This window comes from Triturus cristatus, chromosome 1_1 (genome assembly GCF_964204655.1).
Source record: "Triturus cristatus chromosome 1_1, aTriCri1.1, whole genome shotgun sequence".
NCBI classification, from domain to species: Eukaryota; Metazoa; Chordata; class Amphibia; order Caudata; family Salamandridae; genus Triturus; species Triturus cristatus.
Window position 1 is genome coordinate 705,217,642 of NC_140579.1, and position 22,789 is coordinate 705,240,430.

Here is a 22,789-nt window from a genome sequence, read left to right on the forward strand (position 1 = left end):
CTACGCAAGGCATTGGACTCACTCAGAGAGGACGAAACCATAATTATCAAACCGGCGGACAAAGGGGGTGCCACAGTGCTCTTGGACATCGATGACTATGAGGCCGAATGCGACAAACAACTCAACAACACCAGATACTATCGAAAACTGAATGAAGACCCTACGGAGACACAGTCCAAACGAATCCGCATTTTGGTGAACGAGGCAAATACAGAGGGTTGGATCTCCCCACAGGAGGCGGCTTTCCTAATTAATGATGACCCTAAGATACCGTACTTCTACGTCCTCCCAAAGATACATAAAGGAGTGACTTCACAGCCAGGACGACCAATAGTTTCCGGTATCAATTCTCTCCTAGAACCCCTGAGTCAATTCAGCGACCACTTCCTTCGCCCTTTGGTCCAGACCACCACCGCATACCTCAAGGATACACGAGACGTGTTAAATTTAATAGCGGTGATCAACGAGGAAAACACCGAACCCATTGACCTACTTCTAACCTTAGATGTAGAAGCCCTCTACACGAATATCCCCCAGGACGCCACCATCGAGGTCGTGGGAGATTTATTACAAGAAGCCGACCTCCAATCTAATACTCCAGTGGACTTCATCATTGACCTGATCATCATATCCCTTTGCGCCGAGTCTGGCAGGACTATATATGGCATCTTTTGAGAGTAGAAACATCTTCTCTGATGAAAACCCCTATAAAGAGAACCGGATTACATGGAAGAGGTACATAGATGACGTCCTGATTCTTTGGAAAGGACCAGGAGCCACCTGTGATGCATTCCTGGAGTGGATTAACGAACTCAATCCACACCTCCGGTTTACAGGGACAGTGAGCGAGTCAACCATCCCATTCCTGGACCTGAGGATCATCCTGGAAGAGGGCGTACTCAGGACGATATTACACAGGAAATCCACAGACTGCAACAGCCTCTTAGACTTCAAGAGCCACCACCCCAAAGCCTTACGGGGAAACCTCCCTTATGGACAGTTTTTGCGGATACGATGCAACTGAACGACCATCCAAGACTTTGACACCGAGGCCAACCACCTTGAGAAGAATCTCCTGGACAGACACTACCCCAAGAAGGTCATAGAAAAGGCAAGGGAACGAGCTAAGAACAACCATAGACAATCCCTTCTTGAAACCAGAACTAAAGAACCCAGCAAAACCATCACATGTGTGACCACATTCACACCGCTATCCAACAGACTGAAAAACATCATTAGACGTAACTGGAAAATCCTCAACACAGACACACTAGACTTGGAACAACCACGGTTCGCGTTTAAAAGGACATCCAACCTACGAGACACGTTGATAAACACACGCCCAATGAACAAGAAAACGAACCCACAGAACACCACACTTTGGAATCTACCACCTGTCACAGGGCATTATCCGTGCGGCAATTGTCATGCCTGCTCCACCACGACCCAGACAAAGAAACTGATCCTTGACAATTTCACTTGGGAACAACGGGGGCACTCCAACTGTAACACAAAGAACTGCATATACCTTATTACATGTCTGTACGGCCTCAGATACATCGGCATGACCTCACGTCCTATCAAGACACGGATAAGCGAACATAAAAGCACCATACGACGAGGCAGGACAGCTACCAACCTGACTAACCACTATTTAGAGGTTGGCCACAACTGTCAACAATTAGCATGGACAATATTGGAATCCAGACCCTTCTGGAACACACAAGCCCTCCTACGGCAAGAACAACGCTGGGTGTTCCGACTACACACCCAGACAAGAGGACTCAATGATGAGATACCCTGGATAGAACTGTGACATTGAGCGCACTGACTATCATTGACCTAGAATAGGCTACCCTACACCAACACAAGTAGTTACCGTCTCCCACATGATGTATAGCAGCTCGCTAGACCTCTAACCAGGAGTTGACTATGCCTAGTCATCATTAACAACGGTCCCCTAAAGATATACACATGAGGGACATACCATTAGCCAGGATCAATTCCCTGCCCCCCCTTGAAACACACGCACTACGTGCGCATTTCTGGCTACCTGGCAAAATAAGAGCACCACTGAGAACCAGGGATATAAGACATTTAATATTTAACATATTTTTTTAATTTCCGTTTTTGATATCAGATGATCTATCTCAGATATCCCCTATAGTTCTCATGGATATCAGCATTCTTAGATGGTGTAGTTGCCTTATAACACCGCTCCTGCAGTGTATACACTACGCGCAGGCTCACTACTTAAACGTCCCACGCAGATGGGGTATTCGTCCGCATACAAAGGACCACGGTACCCTACACGCATGCGCGAGATTGCTATACCCCATAGGCATGCGCGCACACGACGGAGACACCGCTCCCTGCACATTCGCACAACACAGCGGCCATGACTGAGCACTGCACGTACACCAAATAGGAAATGGAAGACACCCAGCAACGAGCTACTTAGATGGAACACTAAGACACAGCTAACACTTTTTGCAGGCAGTCGCTGGCAGAGGGTATGTGCTTAATGACCCGGCACCCGACGCAACCGTGAGTACTATCTCCCGTTTAGGTGGGGACCTGCACGCAGTATCCCCCGCAGAAACAGTCAGCACTAATACGCTGAGGGGGTTTTCTTGTAACACTGTCCCCTGTGGTCTCTCTCCTTGTTTAGCAAATAGGGTGCGGGCAGCCAACGGACAAGCCTAGGGAGCTCTCTCCCACACACACGAGGGTAAGCAGGACTGTGCCCGTCACTCCCTCTCAACCGCACCATTGTTAATGCTTTTTTGATCACTTAAGGATCGCAACTATTTATTACAAAGTGTTTGCAGCATTGACTGAACGATCCCAAACGTTTCTAGCTCTGGTTGCGTGCCGCACCCACGGAGTCCACCCATATTCCTAACTCCACATAGGGGTGACGCGCACCATACAGAACATGGGACTATTCACCGTGACCACTCTGCCATTCATAGCTACGACTATCGGGGGCTAGGCGGGGTGCCACGGACTTTGATCATACAACTAATCCAGAGTGGATGTCATCACGTCAGGGGGCACCTCTGCAGGCCCCCCCGGTGCTCGTTCGCATCTTTGTTGTACCACAGCAATATATATGTAGTGTAGTCATCTTGTTCAAACGTTATTATTATTTTTCTTGACCACTTTATGTTGTTCTGGACGCTACCTTATGGAATGCATCAAGGTTTATGGACTGCTTTTGCCATGTGACGTCAGACACAAATACTATTCCTCTCCCTGTCTTTTGTCTTCCCCCCCTTTTCTGTTTTGTCATCCCTGCTAGGTATCTTTGAACCTTGGGTCGATCTACAAAATATTTTTAGACAAACACCACACATTAGGCAATTGAACCCTGTGGTCACACCCAAGCCCCCTCACACTTACGTGGGTTACCAACTCTACCCCGGAACCCCAACTATATCGTGCACAACTATCACATCAGCTAGGTCCTGAAGAAACGCCATTGATCTCACAGACTAATCTGGCGTGAAACATGTCGACCTTTTTTTTAGTTACACGGGCACATTGAGCCCTACAGTAATTCACTAATCTTCTGGGGGTTTTTTCTACCAGGGGTCCCGCACTATTAAATAACCTCGGTTGGACAACCCTAGGTAATTTTATTCACACACCTCTGCACGCACTCCACTACCTTTTTACCTGGATCCACCCCAAACACCCGCACTCTCCAAACGGCTTTTCTCTTTAAAAGATCTCTGCGAAAGTGACCCTTCGGGGGACCGTCGGGCATTGCAGCGTCGGCCCGACGAGGAGCAAAAAAAGCCCGATGATGAAGCATGACATCCTTCGGGGTGTGTGAGGGCAACTAAGAGGCAAGATTGGGCCCTCCCCTTCCGGACTGGATCCTTGATACCGGGGATAAACCTCTGCCTCTCTCTTTTTCATTCTCCTCTCGCCTACTATTCTATTCTTAACCTTTCTATCCCCCCGTTGAGCAGGTGAGTTTTTTCCACCTCCAAATCGGAACAATGTCCTTAATGATTTAACGGTACTCAGTGGAGCACGGACATTGGACCGGAACAAGCTCCTGGTCTCCCCTCCTTTTTGTTGACTTAGCTCTAGAATCACCACAGTTATCCAAGTAACAGATGGAGCGATCAAAGGAACCATAACTGATTTAATGAGCCATTCACAGTTTCACTGTACCGGCCGTGTGTACTTACACATGCATGGCTTAATCTTTGAGACAAGCATATGCTACTGGCAGGATCAACCAGGTAGCTGCACCTGCTGACGGGGTGGGTTCAGGGGGCCGCGTGCCCATCTCCCCGAACGGACAACCTCCGCGCACCCCTCCCTCTTGGGAGCCTGCTTGGGGAAGGAGCCCACCCGCCTGGGCGGGGGAGCCTGCTGGAGGGGTGGAGAGGTGCAGTCGCATGGGCACCGGCAGGCCCAGTCATCTCCCCAGGAAGGGAAAGGCGGGCCGAGGCGCAGCCTGAGTGAGACGCAGGGGTGCCGGAGCCTGGCAGCAGCGACACCCCTCGGAACAATCGTTCCGTGCTGCTGTGGAAATGTGCTGGGTGGAGAGGGGTGACAGCGTGGTGCACGGGGCCTACGAACCTGCTGGGCAGCAGCATCCGAGGGCCTGGCACCACCCGATCCCTTCCGCTCGGGTCAGACCACTGGGGGACACGAGCTGCCGGGGCAGCTCGGCCTTTGCTCTGCTGGGTAGGATGAAGGGCCACCCACCAGGTGGCAGGCCCTCGAGTCAGACAGTCCATGCGGGGAGGAAGCTCCTTGCTTGAAACAACAGCCGAGGCTGGCCCAGCAGTCCTTCCCTAAACCGACCGAGAGTGCCCAATCGATCAGAGTACGGCCAAGGCATCCCCTGGCAGACCGCCCTGCGCGGGGGGGATGCCAGCTTCACATCCCTGCCGGCTCCCGGGGCGAGCAGGTTCAAAGGAAAGGCCCATCGGGAAGGGGCCGAGAGGCAGGAGCAGACCCAGGCCGCTGGGGGCCCCGGCGGGCAGGGCCGGGTGCTGCCTTCCCCCGTCTGAGAAATCGTCTAACCTCACGGAGGTCTGACTGAGAAAATCGGAGAAAAAGGACCATCGGGAAGGGGCTGAGAGGCAGGCGCAGACCTGGGCCCCTGGGGGCCCCGGTGGGCGGGCCCGGGTGCTGCCTTCCCCTGTCTCTGAATTGCTGGACCTCACGGAGGTCTGACTGACCCTCTCCCTAGTAATCTGGAGGAAAATTACCACCCTTTCTTGTAATCAGTGCACACGAGGTGACAGAGACAACCCAAGGCGCGAATGTACCTGATCTCCTGGAGCCCTCGCTGGGATCGGGGAGGCAAATGAGCCCTCATCTGGACTTCCAGGCAAGCCCGGCCATCTTGTTGCCCCATTGGAAAGCATTGCGCGTGACCAGATAGCCGAGGGGAGAGGTGCAACCAGATGGCCAGGACCGAAAGGACTCCCATCTGCCCACCCCGAGCCTTCGCAGTAGGGTTCCCGCCTGCCCTTGCAGGGCTCGGGGGCTGCAGGGCTCGGGGGCTGCAGGGCTCGTGGGCTGCATGGCTCGGGGGTTGCAGGGCTAAGGGGCTGCAGGGCTACGGGGCTGCAGGGCTCCGGGGCTGCAGGGCTCCGGGGCTGCAGGGCTCGGAGACCCCCCGCCCGGAGAAGGACTGCCCGGGACCCATGGAGCCTTGCAGGTCTCCGGGGCTCTGCACCAGGGACCCTTGTCCGTCGGGGAGATCGGGGAGCCTGCCCAGGCACGAGGGACCCCCGTCCCGGGCACACGGATCCTAAGGACGTGCACTCATTTTCAACACATTTTTTTCCAAAATTCTGCATACTGGCGCTACGCCTACTACGCCCAGCCCTAATAATTACCATGAATTTACAGGGTTGACAATATGTCCTTGTTTCCAAAAAGTTGGGAATTGAGAAGCCACAATATCTGTCACTTATGTATTCATGACCCTTTGTCATCTTCGTCAGATCGCATTGTCTCCAAATTTTTCAGGAGGTTTTGTAAATAGTGTGGCCTTATTACAAAAATGCCGTTTTGCGATTTTTGTGCAGATCGTGAAATAGCAAAATCCTGGAGGGTCAGGATAGAGTGGCCTTTGGCTCCCCCAAGGGGGTGTTTTTCTCTCACCTTATGCTATTGGCTATATCTGTGTCTCATTGCACCTTCTAGGAATTGCTTGCAGTGGAATGTATGAGGGGCTATTTTACTCTTTAAATTACAAACAGTCATCACTCTGTTTGTTATATTCAATTCTTTATCTTTTGTATGCATTCTATACAGAAAGCAATAATTTTTTGCTACTTTTTGTCAGCACTGGCAATGCAATTAGGGAAGACTTTAAAGACATAAGCAGCATCTGTGCTTGCAACACATGCCTTTATTTACATGCACTGCCACATTAAAGCCAGGCCTTCTGTCTTTGCCAAAACTTGATTTTGAAGCTGGGAAACATCAACAGAAAATGTGTACAGAAAACAAAACAGCACATGAGAACATCAGCACTGGCATACTCCATTGAGTTTGCTTGAGCACCACAAATGAAACTTAACATAACTTCAGCAGCTGGGGTCGATACATTGGTAGCTGGTGGCTGGCTAGAAAAGAGACTTGAAAAGATAATTTACATTACGTTTAAGTGGGCATTTATGGGGTGAATACTGTTGTGTAGATGTAGAGTAGCATTAACTACTTAGGTTATCAGGATGTTGGCCCTGGCCATATTTACTTGGATACCCTGAGTTACATGCAGGATGTTGAGTGCTAGCAATGGAAGAGGGCTTGCAGGACGAGCGTGTAGAACTACTGTTGGTAAGTATCCTTTTCTTACTGATACTGTTTCCCAGATCAGCTCCCACACCTGCAGCTCCCCTTGGACTCTGCCAGCGTATCTGCTGCTTGTAACCTGTTCCTTGCTTTGTGCCGGCAGTAAATGTAGTTTGCTGAACCCCCAGGGAGTTAGCCAGTCTGCTCCTTTTTGAATAACTTTTGCCTTCCTGTATTCTTATTTTCACACCCTGTTTATTGTGTCAAGTTATCCAGCATAACATTAGCCCACTGTGCTGTTCTGTTTACTGTTTTCCTACTGTCCCGCACCACCTGCTCTTTCCCGCCCGATCTGCCGCTCCTGCCACTCAGCGGCCTGCCTCCCTCCCAGGACCTACTTAATGGAGGCTGCACAGCACAGCTGCGCACACCGGATGCGCTGCCGGTGCGCCTATAGGAAGCCTGTGTGTGACGGTCCGTGCCTGGACTGTGCCAAGCACCAGGAACCCTGGTCCCCCGACCCCGCACAGCTACACCACCAGTGAACTTCGAGCACTGGATCCTTGACACATCAACAAAAGCCCTGGCTGCTGCACATCTCCTTGCATCACCAGAGGACCGTTCTCCTGCTGACACTGCCATGTCACTTGCAACACCAACTCAACCAACAGGACCGGAGACACCACAAACACGACCGCGCCCACCATGCCAATCGAGACCATCACAGCATAACTCCAGTGAATTCTACTCAACACACACTCACTTGGCAAACATGCCATGAAGATCTGGGACACCATCTCATCCCTCACCCCGGACATCATCTTCCTCAGAGAGACCTAGTTGAACCCCACCTCTGCGCCAGATATTGCCATCACCACCCCGAAGGCTATAGGATAATACACCGGGACTAAACAAACAAACACGGAGGTGGAATTGCTATCATCTAAAAAGATACCATCCACTACACGGCCTGCCCAGACGACTCAACCCGATAACGGAACACCTCAACTTTCAACTCCACACAGATGGCAAAAGCATAATCGGAGGACCCTCGATTACAGGTCACAAGGACCACGCCTCACCTTTTGCAACACCATCCCGAACAACAAATACGGAGGTGGAATTGCTATCATCTAAAAAGATACCATCCACTACACGGCCTGCCCAGACGACTCAACCCGATAATGGAACACCTCAACTTTCAACTCCACACAGATGGCAAAAGCATAATCGGAGGACCCTCGATTACAGGTCACAAGGACCACGCCTCACCTTTTGCAACACCATCCCGAACAACAAACACGGAGGTGGAATTGCTATCATCTAAAAAAATACCATCCACTACACGGCCTGCCCAGACGACTCAACCCGATATTGGAACACCTCAACTTTCAACTCCACACAGATGGCAAAAGCATAATCGGAGGACCCTCGATTACAGGTCACAAGGACCACGCCTCACCTTTTGCAACACCATCCCGAGCTTCATTGCCCCGATCGCCATCAACTCTGAGCACTACTTCCACCTCTATGATCCCACCAATAACGACACAACTGAACAGCATGAGCAACATCACCCTGAAGCAACTGGTCACGACTCCACCCACATCGCAGGACACACACTCGACCCCATCTTCACCTCCAGCAACAGAGTCAAGAACAACCATGTCACACAGCTCACCGGAACCGACCATTACAGCGTCGACTTCACTATCTCAGAACCCACAAACACCAGCACCATGCCCTCCAGCTACACGCACACTGGAAAAAGATATTGGCAGACCAGTGGAACAACTCTTTCAACTTCCACCTCTCAGACACATCATGCAACCCAGAACAGGCTGCAAGAACTTCTCCCAGTGGATCACAAACTGCACCAACACAATTGTCCCTGCCAAATCGAAAAAACCTGCCAGAAGAGCCAGCTGATTCACAGAGGAGCTGAAATCTACTAAATGCAAGTGCCCTCAGCTAGAAAGAAAATGGCGCACCAGCAAAATTATAGACCACACCACTTTCAAGTCAGCACTCAACCAATACCACCGCCTCCTGAAAGAAACAAAGAAGAGCGCCCTAGCAGACCGTATACAAGCCAGCACAAACTGCAGCAAGGAACTCATCGCCACCGTAAAAGAATTCTCCAACACAGCAGCTGCTGAGAACGACATTACCCCATCCAAAACTGTGTGACACCCTGGCGGACTTCTTCTACAAGATTTCAGCCATCTACTAAAATTTCAGAAGTCATCCCCTCACCACCAACAGCATCAACTGGCTCACACCCACGAACACAAACTCGGAACACTGCTCACCCAAGCCACAATCTCCATCATAAACTCTGTGCTCTCGAGAGCACCCCTAGACACATGTCCCCACAACATCTTTAACCTCGGAAGCAAGCTGATTGGTGACGAGTACAAGAAAATCCTGAACACCTCTATCACCATGGCCTCCTTCCCTGAGGACTGGAAACAAGCCAAAGGGAGGCCCCTCCTCAAGAAACCCTCCGCTGATCCAGCCGAACTGAAGAACTACTGGCCCATCTCTCTGCTCCCATTCACAGCAAAAGTTCTCAAGAAAGCAATCAACCAGCCGCTCATGAAACACCTGGAACACAACAGCCTCCTAGACCCCTCTCAATCTGGATTACGAGTCAGCCACAGCAACGAGACAGCCCTGATTACAGCCACCAATGACATTAGAGCCATCCTCGGCCACGGAAAAAAAGCAGCCCTCATCCTCCTGGACTTGTCTGATGTTTTTGACACTGTCTCCCGTCACATCTTGATCAACAGACTCCACCACATCGGAATGCAAGTAGACGCACTCACTAGATTACCTCATACCTCACTGGAAAACCCCAGAGAATTTGTCTCCCACCGTTCACATCAGAACCCAAGAAGATCATCTACGACATCCTCCAAGGATCCTCCTTCAGCCCTACCCTCTTCAGCATCTACATGACCTCCCTGGCCAACACAGTCAGATCACATGGACTCAACATCATCTCCTATGCCGAGACACCCAGCTCATTCTCTTGCTGTCAGAAGACCCCTTCGTCACCAGAGCCAACTTCCACAGATGCACGATGAACGTCGCCGACTGGATGAAGAACAACTGTCTCAAGCTAAACACGGACAAGACGGAAATTCTCATCTTTGGGGACAACGCCTCGCCATGGCGCGACGCATGGTGGCCGCAGAACCTGGCCCGACCCACCCTGACAGACCACGCTCGCAACCTCAGCATCATCCTAGACAGCAAGCTATCCATGAAAAAATAGGTGAATGCAGCTGCTTCCCCAACCAATGCATGCTACGCAAGATCTTCAGGTGGCTCCCAGCAGACATCAGAAGAACCGTCACACAGGCCCTTGTCACCAGCCAGCTGGACTACGGGAACACACTCTATGTAGGAATCACTGCACAGTTCCCGAAGAGATTACAAACAATACAAAACTCAGCTGCAAGACTCATCCTCGACCTCCCCAGAAGGACCCACATCACACCCTACCTCAAGATACTACATTGGCTCCCAATCCAGAAGAGATGCCAGTTCTAGATGCTGACCCATGCATACATAGTCCTGCACAACGAAGGAGCAGCATACATCAACAAATGCATGACCTTCGAATAACTAACCAGACACCTACAATCGGCATCCCCCTTCCTCGCAGATTTCCCCAGAATCCGCTAAGCCAACAGCAGAGGGCGCTCATTCTTCCCACCTGGCAGCCAAAGCATGGAACAACCTTCTCCTGCACCTCAGGACCACCACCCCTTTGCTCCAGACATTCACAAAACAACTCAAGCTCTAGCTATTCGTATAAAGATATCACCATGCAACAGCTAGCAGCCACAGTGCCTAAAAACCCTTACGGGTGATTTGCTGTGCTTTATAAATACTTGATTGATTGACTGTGTATCACCAGGGCAGACCAGCAAGCTCAGAACTAATGAAAGATGTTTACTAGTGAAGCCAGTTCAGGCATCATGCAGTGTTTCCTAGAAGCAGCCTGGAAACAAGGGCCGATTCACAAAGGGCTTCCGCACTCCTTGATGTGGTCACACAATCGGTCATTGCGGTACGGGGGTCCACCACGAGCACGGAGGCCCTTTGTGAATCATGCTCTGAGCGTCTGCTCTTGATATAGCACCAGAGAGTAGTTTTCACATAAGAACGTATGGCGTGCCATGGACCTCATAGGCTAACAGATCTCCTAGAGTGGAAAGTACTTCTGAAAACCACACAGATGAAGCATTTGAGGAGGGGCAGTCAGAATCAATCCCTTAGACACTACCACCTCTGGTATGTCATAGCGATGGTTAACAAAGAACAAATTATAACTGGACAGTCAAGCTTTTCAGACTCCTCCTAAGTACTGTGAGAAGTTGGCCTGATGTATGATGTCACTAGTTCTAGTGTACACCTTATATCAGTCCAAACAACCCTTATGGTGATTGGTTGTAAAGTCAACCTTATAGACCAGCTATCCTAGTGGTAGCATGGACAAGAGCAGTCTTAGGCTAAACTCTGAATGGCATGTGAAGCCAGCTGTGATACCATATATAATCCCTGGAATACCAAATGATAGGACACCACAACAGATATATATATAAAATAAAGTGTATTTATTCTAGTCAAACCCTCAGCACTCTTTATGAGATTAGAGGTAAGTACAACACAGTCTTATTTAAGCATACATTAAGTCACACAGGTAAGTAATACAGTTAGGCCCTAGGGGCCACGCAAACCATATACTAAAGAAGTGGTATAAGGACCACTGTCACGGAAATAGAATAGGCCTAGGCCTAGGGAATCGCTGGGGCTACACTATACTAGCAACAGTTAGGAAGTGGGAGGCCCACGGGATTCAGGTGCAGAGTGGAAACACTCACGCGTAATGCGTAAAAGTCGATAGAATTACTAGCAGTTAGAAATTAACAGTTTAAGGACACTTCTGAAGCAGCTAGAGAGTCGAGACTCGGAAACTAGACCCTAGGATAGTCACTACCCTTGTGAGCACCGAAGTACCCAAGTTACCTAGCCCACGGGCTGCGGGTGCATAGGTGTGAACTTGCGTCGGGTTTCGTCGTGGACTTCTATGGATGCCTGAAGGAAAGTTGCTGACAGGCAGTCAGTGAAGAGTGTCCGGTGGATCCCAAGGCTGGGATCAAGAAGAGAGGATACCTGCAAGCAGAAGGGACAGAGTCAAGGTCACTAGCCAGTGACCACGTGGAACCAGGAAGGAACCAGGCGATGTTGTGAAGATTGCAGGTGAAAGGTGAAGCTTGTCGCTGCAGCCACGGGTACCAGGAGATGTCGAGGATGACCAGGACCAGGAGGCGAGCTGTCCCACGAAGGCTCTTGCTGTCGGTGGCGTCGAAGTCGAACTAGGACTCACCAAGCCTTGGCAAGCAGAACCCACGAAGAACGGAGGACTTGCTTCTGGTGCAGACCAGGAAGGTCTGGGGTGCTTCTCTTTTGCAAGGAAGCGGGAGCCAGTCTGGAGGAGCCAAACCAGCAGTGAAGATTTCAGGGTGTGTCGTCACAAAGGCCGCTAGCCAACGGGCAAGCAACCGGACAGACGCGGCAAGCAGAAAAATGCAGAAGGGCCCCCTGCAGGACTCGTGGAGTGTGGGGGACTGATCTTCGGTGCAGATGGTGCTTGGGGTTGGGGCTTCTCAATCCCCGGTGCACAACTTCGAGGGTACCTCAGAAGCTGCGCTGGGAGATACTCGCCACTTTTCCCAGGTAGCCGGTCCCACGTCTCTCGTCGCCTCCACGGATCTCAGCTCGGCTGTGGATGTGGATCAGGGTCGGAGAAGTCTGGAAGTCAAGGCTCTGGTCGGGCTCTGCAGTCGGTCCCTCGTAGAACTTCAGCAAAGCAAAGGGTAGTCTCTTGATGGTGCCTGTTTGCACAGGGTAGCCACTCCTTGGCCACAAGGGAGATTCTTCAGTCTTCTTCTTTCGTCGAAAGTCGAAGGTCCAGAGTTTCTGTTCAAGTTGCAGGTTCAGGATAATCTAATCTCCTGGGGCCCAGCTACCACTCTTATACTAATCTGGGGGGCTGGGTTACCTGCTAGGTCACGCCTTATGGGTGGGACCTGGGAGGGGGTGGTTACACCCCCTTCCCTTTGTCCAGTTTCGCGCCAGGACTGGGGCTGGAGTGCCCCAGCACCGGTTTGAACTGGACTATGCACGGGACACCTTGTGTGCCCCAGGCATGTCTCATTCTTTTCATCCCTCCCTGCCCCAATACACTAAGGCCTGTCTGGGGTGGTGCTCGCACCTCCCAAGGCAGGAAACCTATTGTCCAAGCCTCCCTTGCCGGGATCACTCCCAGCAGCAGGAGGTCAGACTCGTGTCTGTGGCAGCAGCATCCATTTTGTGATGCTGGGGCTCTGGTTAACTTTAACCGGGTAAGTAGGTTACAACATGTTTTCTCCCTCTAGAAGGGAGGGATAATATCCTCATCCCCAGAAATGGTATGGGGGTATTATTCCAAAGTATTAGACACCTTACACGACATGTTTTGATAAAGCCAAACCATAGTTACCATAACCGTTTAAGATTATAAGGCACTTTAAGAGTATATGGTAGGCTATATCATAGAACAGCTATAAGGACATGGTTCCGAAAGCTGCAGACAGGCTCAGCTCATGCTAGAGCACCATCTCACATGTTACCAAGCACTCTGCCTCCAGGATTGTTAAGGCCTGCCATAGGAGTGACTGATAGGTACATATGTGTCTATATATAAGGGTAGATATAGGCATACTATATCTAAGCAAGGGGTGATTACACGACCTTGCCCCAGCTGAGTGATCAGCCAGTTGTGTCTGATTGGAAGGCCAGACCAGGGGTGGCATAATACATGCTGCAGCCCCTGGGAGGCCTAGGGTACACCTATGCCCTGGGTACCTAGGGTACACTGTACAGGGTCCAATAAGGTGATCCTTACCAATTGGTTATGTACCTAGGGTACATGGAGTCCATTTTAAAGAGAGAGCAGACAGCCTGAGACCCTGAATGGCAGGATCTCGGGCCAACTAAGTGGAAAAACCAGCTAGACACTAGGCAAAAAGTTGGGGGTAACCATAGTCAGATATCCACCTTCCTACAAGTACATTTCCACAATCAGTAAGGGGTACCCCAAAACCTTACTGAATACCTCTGCTCACTCAGATTAGGCCTGCCTGTTTCCTCAGGCTTTGCAATGCTTTATAAATCTGACTTAGAAGCTTGCGTCATGCATGTAATTTGTGTGGAGCAAATAAGATGCAAGCCTCTCATAAATATGTCCCTTAGTGGTACATGCATGACGCACACCTCTAAATCAGATTTATGAAAGGCAACACCGAACAAATCGCTGCATTACCTTACTTTGCGCAAGGGAGGCATTCCATGGACATTGCGGTGGGTGTTCCCACTCAAATCCCACATGCATTCCCATATTTACCAAACCTGAAATAGAAGAACGGTTACACTCCTTTTTTAACAATGGTTAACTGTTGAGCCCTTGTTTCCACAGTGTATGGGTGCTATAGAGTATCACCTCCTGATCTTGAGGTGTGACGATTAAATGAGGAAAGGAGTCCTTCACCACTGAATGAAAATATACAATACATACAAATGAATGGAGATTTCACTATTGGAATATGATGTTGAATAAACCCTAGTGAAAAATTACTAATGGAGAGTTGACTTTTTAAAGCGATTCTGATGGCTGTTGTGTTCCAGGAATGCTTACATGAGTTTGCCCTTCTAGTGGTGAAGGACTCATTTCCTCAAACCTGGGAATGCGCCAAAAAGATACGCATCCCCAGGTAAAGTGTAACGATGAGAAATATGTATATTTCTCCTACTTTTTCCTCTTTCTATGTGTGCTGCATTGTGCAGCACACATAGAAAGAGGTAAATGCCTCTATGAATTGTTTTTTGTGCAGGAACAGGAAGGGTCATCCTGCCTACAACACAGGCCCCCTTACACCATGGTGCAAGGATGCCAGCGTTGGTGGTAATCTGCTGAGCCTGCACCAGCACAGGGGGGAATAGGACAGGATGCGCTGTATTGCTTAAATACAGCACATTCCTGTCCTTTCCCAGTGACGCAGGGGAGTGCAGCAAAAGACTTGCTGCGCTGGCCTGCTCCACATTTTTCATAAATATGCCCCTCAATGCATACTGTCCACCCAGCAGCAGATGCTCAACTCGCAACCTACCCCACACATACATCTGCAGGGCCATGAGCCGTAATCAGTACTGAACAAAATTCCTACCTTGGTACAGCTGTCCAACAAACAATCCACTAATACTTATACATTCATGTAACATCACATCTCGCTAAAGTACTCAGGGTGGGTCTGCAACAGAACCCATGAAACTGTTCGGAAACCCATCTCCTGACTACCGAATGTGCTGCGATGCAACACTAATGTCTGACTGTGCGCTGTAAAAGTGCCAAACCCCTCACCCTTCAATTCCAAAAGCCTTACACGCCCCCAAAGCCCTACACCAAAATGACTGATTATTTCTATACAAAAATCTATATTAAAAAATTACCAACATAAAAAACTGTGGACAGTTTAGTGCATAACACTTCCCAGGGTTGGAGCAGGTTAATGTAATAGTGTAAAGCACTCCCATGTAGAAGGGCAGTAGACCTGGATGTCGAGTCACCAAAATGCTAGGGGTAGCGAAAATGACAGCACACACCCTTGGACCTTAATGACATCACAGGAAGTGACATCATATGACGTTTGACCCTGAATCTTTCTAGGAGGTGAGATCATGTGTCCTTAATCCTGAGGACATCACATTAATGGACATCACTGACTTTCCATAATAACTGCATCATTAATATGAAAATACAACACAAGCAAATGTCCGTTTAGATACCGCCTATATTATGGTGCTAACATGATCTACGAAAATGGTGGGAAACAATACTTGCTCCAAATTGTAGCTCGTGAAGCAAATAAGCCAAACCTCCTCGAGGGAGTGTGCAGAAGGGTTCAGAGGCTGAGAAAATGTTTTTAAATAATGGGGCAAATAGCACATTTTTCACATAGATTAGGCTCTGTGTGGGCTCTCATTAAATATTCAAGTCTTTTCATGGTTTGTTAAGCCAATCGACCCCATTGTTTCAAAGTGTGCTCTGGGGCCCCCATACACTAAACATTATCTCCAGCATGCCAGGACCAGCATTTTATCAAGGTATTAACTCCAATGTGCTAGTGCCTGCATTTTGCCATGGTTTGCCCATCTGACAATACTTTCAAGTATACCAGCACCAGGATATTTCCAAGAGTGCACAATATGTCAAGAATTATGCCAACAACAGTATTTCACCATGGACTAATTATGCCAAGGTTTATAATATGTCAGTACAACTATTTTACCAATAGGTGTCTGTAGTGATAAGTATTGCTTTCTGTACAGCGGCACAAATATTGTGCCATGGGTGCCTCTCGAAGCCAGGAATTTCTTGGGTATGCCAGGGCAAATCCAAGACTCACAAGCATAACACTACATTCCCAGTCTCAGTCATTTGCATTCACTCACTGACACTCATTCTCACTTATTGCTCTCACTCATTTCCACTAATTCACTCTCACGTTCTTGCACTCGTTACTTTTACTCATTTCCACTCACTTTCACCCATTCTTACTCTGATTCATTCCTACTCTCACTCTCTTTTACTCTCAATCCCTTATTTTAAGTCACTCTCAGTATTCTCTCTCGCTGATTCACTCATTCTCACGTGTAGTTAAGCTCACTCACTGTCACTCACAATCTTTAACACTCCCTCACATGTATTCATGCTAATATATTCTCACTCACCCACTCTCACTCACTTGCACTCACTCTTCCTCATGCTCCCTCACTATCTGTCGGCGAGTCTTACTCACACCCACACACACATGCTGACAGACACAAATGCCCAAACAAACACAAGTTTTTGATTTCATGGTCACACTCTTACCCACACGTACAATCTATATTCAAAGCATTTTTAGTACCTCAGCTGCCAGTGAAGGTCCATGTTTTTTTAAACATACAAAAAAGGAGCTTGGCACCATGATGCCCAAAAAGGCAAGCTACACCTGTATTCTTGGCACTGAACGTTCCACCTCTGAGGCCAGTCATGGCTGGACTGGGAATCAAAAGCAGCTCTGGCAAATGGTGATATACCAGCCACCATGCTGAGCTAAGTAAGCACAGTGAGCTATCTCAACAACTACAAGTGGCGCTTCGGAAAGTTATCACCAAAGTAATGTTCAAAACAAAAATATGGAAAATGGTGCATTATACCACACCTGTTTCATCATACACTAATGTCCCCATCTTCGTTTCCGATCATTCCCTCTTGCTCTCTGATCCATTTTCGGAATCCTTGCCTCCCTTCCCTAACTATAACACCTCTATACATTCTTCTCTCAGTCTTTCTTTCTTCTTCTCTCTCCTTCATACTATCACTTTCTTGTTTTTACCTCCAATGTCTTCATTCTGTCTCTCACTATCAGAGGCTTTGCTCCCATCAATTCTCTCCTCATTCCCTATGATTTTTAATCCTTTTCACCATCATTCCTTTCCCTCACGCCCACAGTTGCTCTTCCTCCATCTTTTCTCTCTCTTTCTCTGTATACTGTCCCCCTCTCTTCCTTCCTTCGCATCTCTCCCAGACTCTCTTTCTGATCTTACTTCTGCTTTGCCTTTTGCTTTCTGTTCCTGTCTCCCATTACTTCTCTCTCCTTTCTAAAACATTAAAAGCACAGGCAATTGGCAACAGAGGTAACGCTTGTCAGACCTGCTCTCCAGTAAGAGGGGGTGGATTTGATGATCATGTGGAGTTTGATAATATGAACGGGATGGACACTGGATGGCCATAATTGGCATGGGAGGAATTGTATTGGAAAAAAGCAAGGGTACATCTGGAGAGAACATAAAATTGGTGAGTGAGTAAATAATGGCAATGGATAGAGAGGTGAGCAATTGTACATGTTGCAAATTTTTAATGGCAGGCAGGAAAATGTAAGACAAGTTCTGCTTTGTAAATGAAAACAGCAACTTGAAACCAATAAACGCAGCAGACACCAACAAAAACAAGTTGCATTAGGGACATGTTTTGAAGTGTGACTGGAATCAAATGGATATTCCTCAGTAGATCAGTAGCTATCAAAGTCCATGTACCAGCAACTCTACTTTGAACATCAAGTGTGGGTTAAAATGCAGAAAATGTTGATGCAAGGAATACAAAAGTAGCCTGCAGCAACTGCTGTTTATAAAGATTTAGCAGACACACTCATTTTTGTCTCTATGTGCTATACTTTCTTGAGGGTTTACAATTGTATATGCTTCCTAAAGCCTGTGCGTTCAATAAACAGGTGGAATCTGATCTTCTGGGGACTGGCCTTTCCAGCACTTATCAACAATGCTGATACCTAATCGGGCACAATTTTTATTTGCCTACAGTGATGCTACATTTTCAACAGACATACCTCAGACATGTCTTACAATGCTCCTGCAACTTTAATTAATTGGTCACTATCTACAGTTGCCATCTTTAGTATTATTTGAAGGGGCACCAACTGCACCTGCTATCAGTGTTCATACATTCAGTGGGACTGTGTCTGAGCTTGTTAACAATTCTGCTACAGTATAATGGAACTGTGCCTTCAGTTTTGTGCTTCATTTCTGCTGCAAAGCGTATGAACATCTTAGCAGAATTGTTATAATTTTAATTGGCTAATGTTTGCATTGTCCAATATGCTTTGATATCAGTATGTATCCTATAATAGGTAATTAACTACACTCTAAGGATTGGTTTTAGGCAGCATACACAATTGCACATTCCAAAATTCAGAACACGCTAAGAAGTGGACGAGCAAGCCAGCAGAGTCACATGTGAAGCCCACATCCAGCAACAGGGGGGAGACTTTTCAACATTCTTGGTTGACAAATAAGAGGTACCATATTCCATGTTTACAACTGCGAGGGCCAGTAGTAATAAGCCAGGTGTGGGCACCATCTTTCCCTGGCATAGATTTTCTCAATATGGCAAGAATCATAAATGTAATCCTTATTTGCCAGTTCTAGAAGTGTTTCCTTGGTGTACAATAACACTGTGTCAATGTCTGCTAATGATGAGTAAATAAAATAGATAAATCACTAATGTTTATATTTTAACAATGAGCAAAAAAGGTATTACCATCAGTTCTCATCGGCAGGAGCATTGCGCAACTGAGCTGGCTTACATCAGTGAGCCAAACTCTTCTAGCAGTTTTTTATGTAGTTGAGGTTTCACAGTTGTACATATATAATGTGACCTTTCTTTCTCTGTCAGCTCAAGTCACCCAGAGCCCCACTCTCCACTTTAACTGAGCTATCCTTGTGTTCAGATCTGCCAGGATACTTTGTGCGCCACTTGTCTTTAGTAGCAGTGTTGGCTGTGTTTTATTGGGGCTCTGACAGGAGTTTACAAGCACTGGCAAAGCAAATGGGTCTCGCCTATACAAGAGTGAGATTTGGCTGGTATGGGGTAGATTGGATTGGTGTGGGTTGGACTGGAGTAAAGTGGATTGGACTAGGGTGAGGTGGTTCGGATTGGAGTGGGGTGGATTTGAGTGGGGAAGATTGGTTTGCATTGGGGTGTGGCAGATTGAAGTGTGACAGATTATTTTGGATTGGAGTGGGCCAGATTGTTTTGGATTGGAGTGGGCCAGATTGTTTTGGATTGGAGTGGGCCAGATTGTTTTGGATTGTTGCGGGGCAGATTGTTTTGGATTGGGGTGGAGTGGATTATGGTGGATTGGTTTGGAGTGAGTGGATTGGGGAGGGAGTGGGATCGATTGGATTCGGTTGGGGTGGACTGGAGTAGTATAGATTGGATTGGGCTGAATTGGATTGGTGTGGGGTGGATTGGATTAGAGTGGCGTAGCCTGGAGTGGGGTGAATTGGGATGGAGTGGATGGGTTGGGGTGAGGTTGATTGGATTGGAGTGGGGCGGATTGGAGTGGGACAGATTGGAGTGGTGTGATTTAGAGTGGAGTAGATTGGAATGGGATGGACTTGAGTGGGGCCGATTGTTTTGGACTGGAGTGGGGCAGATTGGAGTGGGCAGAATGAAGTGGGCAGAATGTTTTCTATTGGAGTGGGACGGATTAGAGTGGGGCGGATTAGAGTGGGGCAGATTGGAGTGGGGTAGATTGTTTTGGATTGAGTGAGGCGGATTGGAGTGGGCGGATTGGGATGGGGAAGATTGGAGCAAATGGGTAAGTGTTATATTTCCTCTTACACATTGCATTCACTTGTTATTGCTTATTCTAGGTTCTGGTTCTATTAGAACACTGTTTGTTAAGGTTCCACTCCAAGAAGTCAGTTGCACTGATTACTCTGGAGCACTGAGCTGTATGTTGCCGGGCTGCAATACTTGAATAATAAACTATTTACATTATCAACAATTTCCTGGATTCTTACAATGGCGACCAGCGGAGGAAAACTACTCACAACAGATGGAAGCAGCACAGATGAGCAGTTTTTCTGAACCCTGAAAAGATTATTGGCTGATCTCGAAAGGTAATTGATCATCAACTTAACGAAAGAATACGAAACACTTTGATTTATTCTAATTGAAATATTCTAAGAAGGAGGGAGATCGTGGATTGAAGGTCTGATTAAGAGAAACGGGCATGCCGTGCATCTGATTTGACTGCCTTGATTCAAGAAACAGATTGGTTTTAAGTTTACTACTTGATACCATCACATCAAAACGATATCGCGCTGTTGGATTAAGAAGTATGGAAACTACAAGTCTCGAAGAATTTGTTACTTAAAGGTAGGAAAAAACATTGGATGCGGTTTAGCTGGAAACTTCAAAAGTAAACACACAGGTTACCGTTTGACTTGTGCATACAGATTGCGAAGGACATCCGCGGGCACTGAATCTCCGCGAGCCCATACTCAGCGCCACAGCCTCGTTTGTTATGTTATGTTAATAACACTTCTATAGCGCACAGCTGCCCCAGCCAAGGGGCGTCCCGGCGCTTGGAGAGAGGTCCCAAACACAACACAGCTGTACAAGGGCAGAAGCGCGCAGATCAAAGTACTAAGATGAATGAGGGAACAAATGCGTTTTAATAGCCCTTCTAAACTTCAAAAGCTCATCCATTTCACGAATGTGGGACGGAAGAGAATTCCACAATTTTGCAGCCAAAACCCGGAAGGACCGGCCTCCGGCCCTGCATAGCCTGAACCGTGGGACCACCACCAAGTTTTGACCCAGGGATCTCAAAGAACGCGAGGGCACGTAAGGCACCAAAAGATTATCAAGAATCTGGGGAGAGGCCCACTTGAGGATCTTAAAAGAAAGACACAAGGTCTTAAAATGGATCCTCTGTGCCATGGGCAGCCAGTGCAGAGAACGGATGGTACTTTCCGCAGAGCAGAACCTCGGTAAACCTACCAGGGCTCTTGCTGCGGCGTTCTGGATACGTTGCATCCGGGCGATTTCAGCCTGGTTGGCCCCCAACAGGAGCGAACTGGCGTAGTCAAGCCGAGATAGTATGGATGCCTGTATGACCAACTGCCTGGTAGGAGCATCAAAGAACCTCAAAATAGGTCTCAACCCTCGTAAAATGCCAGAACAGGTGGCCGCCACTTTTTTTGTGTGGCCACTAAAACTGAGGGCAGGATCTAACCACACCCCCAAGTTTTTTACCTCTGCAACTGGAATAGGAGTTACACCCAGCTTAGGAGGCCACCACATGTCACCCCAAAGATCCGTCCGCTTGCCCACAATCATGACCTCAGTTTTTTTAGCATTAAGCTGAAGACAGTTGGCATTCATCCAGCTAGCTACCGCCAGGAGTCCATCCCGGAATCTGGGGGCGTCGAGGTTGGAGTCCCCGCTCAGGTCACAAACAGGAAGTCGAAGGCACAAAGGACTCTGGGATAGTAATTTTGAATCCTGCAAGACGCAAAGGATTTTGGGAAGAGTGACCTAATCACGTATACGCGGGGGCCATTTTGTTTTCCTTGGATACAGCCTTAGCAACCATAACGCTAGCTGTAAAGGAAAACAATCGTGAGATAGAAGAAGATTAAACGATTTATGCAGAGCTTTTAAGGTAGAGTAAGTAAACATTATCATATTCATAATAAAATAAAAAGGATTTTCACACATTCAACATTGAATTTAAGCCTAATAAAAAAAGAAAGAAATAGAACTAACAGGAATTTGAAGTATTTAGCAATATTAATAGGAATACAACCAAATCAAACGTCCTAAAGGATTTAGCTTAGTCTCCAGGCTCAAAGCAATTAGTAGGAGCTGAGAGTAATAGGACACTGTAAAGAAACAATATTATAATAAATAGGAAAATGCAATTTGATCCCCCAGCCAAGTTTCTACAGTCTAAGGGAGAACCACCATTACCATGGGCAAGATGGAAAGAAGAGTTTATAAATTATATGAAGGCCATAGATGGGGAAAGAATGGGAGCAGAAAGAAAAAAAAGCATATTACTACATTGTTTGGGTTCTGAAGGACAGATGGTGTTTGGGGCTTTGCCTGAAATTACTATTGCGGAAAATGCAAAAGCTACCAATGTGTGCAAAGAAGCTTTAATGAGAATGGAGAAGAGATTTAAACCCACAAGTAATATTGCACTGAATAGTTTTTAGTTTTATACAAGAATTCAAGAGGAAAATGAGTCGTTTGATGACTTTTTGACGGCATTACGATCACTTAGCTTGCATTACACTTTTGGAAACATTTCGGATGAAATGATAAGGGATCAAATAGCAGTCCATGTTAAATGTAAAAAAACACAAGAACAATTATGGGTGATGGGTGATCCCAAACTATCAGAAGCTATTTCAACTGCAAAGGCTTTCGAACAGACAGAAAAATGGATGCATACAGTAAAAAATATTAATAATAAAAATGAAAAAATAGAAGTGTGCGCGGTTAAACGCCAAGATGAAGAAAAAAAGGATTCACAAT

The 22,789-nt window shown here is 47.7% G+C and overlaps 1 protein-coding gene across 3 annotated transcripts in view; it reads right to left on the bottom strand.

Annotated features, from left to right (window-relative positions):
- The window catches only part of FMNL1 (formin like 1), a 1,060,054-nt gene that overhangs the window by 97,091 nt on the left and 940,174 nt on the right, over positions 1 to 22,789 (bottom strand). The gene's annotated exons all lie outside the window — the stretch shown is intronic.